The sequence below is a fragment of the Schistocerca gregaria genome, unplaced genomic scaffold (genome assembly GCF_023897955.1).
Source record: "Schistocerca gregaria isolate iqSchGreg1 unplaced genomic scaffold, iqSchGreg1.2 ptg000920l, whole genome shotgun sequence".
Classification (NCBI taxonomy): Eukaryota; Metazoa; Arthropoda; class Insecta; order Orthoptera; family Acrididae; genus Schistocerca; species Schistocerca gregaria.
The window spans coordinates 268481-272500 of NW_026062277.1; the positions used below are offsets into that span (position 1 = coordinate 268481).

The 4020-nt window shown below is 56.9% G+C and overlaps 3 non-coding genes across 3 annotated transcripts in view; all 3 read left to right on the forward strand.

Moving 5' to 3' along the window:
- Positions 1-1085: 1085 nt before the first annotated feature.
- On the forward strand, positions 1086-2978 carry LOC126325390 (small subunit ribosomal RNA). The gene has a single exon (XR_007560074.1). It is a non-coding gene; the product is annotated as a small subunit ribosomal RNA (ribosomal RNA).
- Positions 2979-3343: 365 nt separating this feature from the next.
- Positions 3344-3498, forward strand: LOC126325370 (5.8S ribosomal RNA). The gene has a single exon (XR_007560055.1). It is a non-coding gene; the product is annotated as a 5.8S ribosomal RNA (ribosomal RNA).
- Positions 3499-3686: 188 nt separating this feature from the next.
- Positions 3687-4020, forward strand: part of LOC126325331 (large subunit ribosomal RNA) — a 4222-nt gene continuing 3888 nt past the window's right edge. Inside the window, exon 1 of the ribosomal RNA XR_007560021.1 lies at positions 3687-4020. This exon is cut by the window's right edge and continues 3888 nt beyond it. This is a non-coding gene — a ribosomal RNA (large subunit ribosomal RNA).

The window sequence follows — 4020 nt, forward strand, 5'->3', positions numbered from 1 at the left end:
CCTTCCACGTGTTCTCTTCTGCACATGTCGCAGTGTGTATGTGGTCTGATGTAGCGTGTCGTGACACATGACATCCTGGCATGCAAGAATTGTTGAATTCGCAAATGTAGGTGGACATCTACGTTTACTGCCCAAGATACGCAAATGAACTGGAAATCCGTTGTTGAGCGGTTGTTCACGCTGGAGGTGAATCTGTGATGGCGACGATCGGTACAGCTATTAACCGGTTGTTTCAGCGGTACCCGCCACATCCACACACGTGACTAGGCCCATGTGGGTATGAAGCGATACGCGGCGGTGGCTTGGTGGGACTGTTCCCGGCCGGTGAAGGGGGGCCGCCCGGCGTGTTGGCCGCGCGCTGCGTGGGCGCACGCGCAACAGCCGGCTGGTGGGGGGCGCCGAGTGGCAGGAGCGCCAGCCGACGGGCCCGGCAGGCGGCGCAGCTACGCTGCGGCGCACCCTGCACGCGGCGCCTGGCGGCCAAAGTTGGTTCAGCCGAGCCCGGTGCGAAGCGCGGTGGACATCTGCAGTGTGCTGGTCTGATTGAGGACTGTGTGCGTTGAGGATGCGCCGCCGCCTGGCACTCGGCGCCGCGACGCCGTCTGCTGCTCGGTCGCCCCAGCGGTTCTCGCAGGTGGTTTGTATCGCAGTTGTGCGGACGTGTTGGCGCGTGCGCTGTGCTGGGAGAGTTCGCTTCTGCACCCAAGTGGGGCTTTGCCCTTGTGTGGCGCTGGCGTTGGAGCTGCCGGTCACCATAGGTGGCGCGTGTTGTCTCCCGCCGGCAATGCCACGACAGCACGCTCCCGGGCCTCTGTCGGCAGCGGCAAGCTCAGTTGGGAGCAAGGGTGTTCGCACTAAAACCGTCTACTCGCCTAACTCCGGGCGATTGCGCCTCTCTCGAAACCGACCAAGTACCTAGGACGGCGCTGCGCGCCGCCGGGACCTGAGAGGGTTTCGAGGTGTATCGTGCAGGGGAGCTCGGCCTCCTCCTGTTTGCAGAATAATTGAGCGGACGCTTGCGTGTTCGCGCGGGCCCCCGGGACACACTCCCGGGCGGCCGGCTGCTCAGCTCTAGTTGACGCAGCTCCCTGGTTGATCCTGCCAGTAGTCATATGCTTGTCTCAAAGATTAAGCCATGCATGTCTCAGTACAAGCCGCATTAAGGTGAAACCGCGAATGGCTCATTAAATCAGTTATGGTTCCTTAGATCGTACCCACGTTACTTGGATAACTGTGGTAATTCTAGAGCTAATACATGCAAACAGAGTCCCGACCAGAGATGGAAGGGACGCTTTTATTAGATCAAAACCAATCGGATTGGCTTGTCTGGTCCGTTTGCCTTGGTGACTCTGAATAACTTTGGGCTGATCGCACGGTCCTCGTACCGGCGACGCATCTTTCAAATGTCTGCCTTATCAACTGTCGATGGTAGGTTCTGCGCCTACCATGGTTGTAACGGGTAACGGGGAATCAGGGTTCGATTCCGGAGAGGGAGCCTGAGAAACGGCTACCACATCCAAGGAAGGCAGCAGGCGCGCAAATTACCCACTCCCGGCACGGGGAGGTAGTGACGAAAAATAACGATACGGGACTCATCCGAGGCCCCGTAATCGGAATGAGTACACTTTAAATCCTTTAACGAGTATCTATTGGAGGGCAAGTCTGGTGCCAGCAGCCGCGGTAATTCCAGCTCCAATAGCGTATATTAAAGTTGTTGCGGTTAAAAAGCTCGTAGTTGGATTTGTGTCCCACGCTGTTGGTTCACCGCCCGTCGGTGTTTAACTGGCATGTATCGTGGGACGTCCTGCCGGTGGGGCGAGCCGAAGGGGTGCTTTCGCGTCCCGAGGCGGACCCCGTTTAAATCCTACCAGGGTGCTCTTTGTTGAGTGTCTCGGTGGGCCGGCACGTTTACTTTGAACAAATTAGAGTGCTTAAAGCAGGCAAGCCCGCCTGAATACTGTGTGCATGGAATAATGGAATAGGACCTCGGTTCTATTTTGTTGGTTTTCGGAACCCGAGGTAATGATTAATAGGGACAGGCGGGGGCATTCGTATTGCGACGTTAGAGGTGAAATTCTTGGATCGTCGCAAGACGAACAGAAGCGAAAGCATTTGCCAAGTATGTTTTCATTAATCAAGAACGAAAGTTAGAGGTTCGAAGGCGATCAGATACCGCCCTAGTTCTAACCATAAACGATGCCAGCCAGCGATCCGCCGCAGTTCCTCCGATGACTCGGCGGGCAGCCTCCGGGAAACCAAAGCTTTTGGGTTCCGGGGGAAGTATGGTTGCAAAGCTGAAACTTAAAGGAATTGACGGAAGGGCACCACCAGGAGTGGAGCCTGCGGCTTAATTTGACTCAACACGGGAAACCTCACCAGGCCCGGACACCGGAAGGATTGACAGATTGATAGCTCTTTCTTGATTCGGTGGGTGGTGGTGCATGGCCGTTCTTAGTTGGTGGAGCGATTTGTCTGGTTAATTCCGATAACGAACGAGACTCTAGCCTGCTAACTAGTCGCGTGACATCCTTCGTGCTGTCAGCGATTACTTTTCTTCTTAGAGGGACAGGCGGCTTCTAGCCGCACGAGATTGAGCAATAACAGGTCTGTGATGCCCTTAGATGTTCTGGGCCGCACGCGCGCTACACTGAAGGAATCAGCGTGTCTTCCTAGGCCGAAAGGTCGGGGTAACCCGCTGAACCTCCTTCGTGCTAGGGATTGGGGCTTGCAATTGTTCCCCATGAACGAGGAATTCCCAGTAAGCGCGAGTCATAAGCTCGCGTTGATTACGTCCCTGCCCTTTGTACACACCGCCCGTCGCTACTACCGATTGAATGATTTAGTGAGGTCTTCGGACTGGTACGCGGCATCGACTCTGTCGTTGCCGATGCTACCGGAAAGATGACCAAACTTGATCATTTAGAGGAAGTAAAAGTCGTAACAAGGTTTCCGTAGGTGAACCTGCGGAAGGATCATTACCGACTAGACTGCATGTCTTTCGATGTGCGTGTCGTGTCGCGCAACACGCTACCTGTACGGCAGTGGCCGTGCGCCGCGTGCGGAACCACGCGTGCCTCTCAAAACTAGCGGAAGTGTTGTTGTTGTTGTGTGGTACGAGCGCTGAAGCTCTGGAGCGGCTGGCCTGCGGTACCTGGCGCCTGGCGCCGGTTTTGAATGACGTTCGCCCGAGTGCCTGTCCGCTCCGGTGTGGAGCCGTACGACGCCCATCGGCTGTGAGGCCGTTGGACACAAAAAAAATAGTGGAACAGGGGCCGTCAGACGCCTCAGTCCCGCAAATGCTACTGTCTTGAAAGAGACAGTGGGAGACTGAAAAGGAAAAGATCACCCAGGACGGTGGATCACTCGGCTCGTGGGTCGATGAAGAACGCAGAAAATTGCGCGTCGACATGTGAACTGCAGGACACATGAACATCGACGTTTCGAACGCACATTGCGGTCCATGGATTCCGTTCCCGGGCCACGTCTGGCTGAGGGTCGGCTACGTATACTGAAGCGCGCGGCGTTTGTCCCGCTTCGGAGACGTGGGAGTGTCGTGGTCGCCTGTGTGGCCGGCCGCGTCTCCTTAAACGTGCGATGCGCGCCCGTCGCCTGGCGGTTCGCATACCGGTACTTTCTCGGTAGCGTGCACAGCCGGCTGGCGGTGTGGCGTGCGACACCTCGTACAACGACCTCAGAGCAGGCGAGACTACCCGCTGAATTTAAGCATATTACTAAGCGGAGGAAAAGAAACTAACAAGGATTCCCCCAGTAGCGGCGAGCGAACAGGGAAGAGTCCAGCACCGAACCCCGCAGGCTGCCGCCTGTCGTGGCATGTGGTGTTTGGGAGGGTCCACTACCCCGACGCCTCGCGCCGAGCCCAAGTCCAACTTGAATGAGGCCACGGCCCGTAGAGGGTGCCAGGCCCGTAGCGGCCGGTGCGAGCGTCGGCGGGACCTCTCCTTCGAGTCGGGTTGCTTGAGAGTGCAGCTCCAAGTGGGTGGTAAACTCCATCTGAGACTA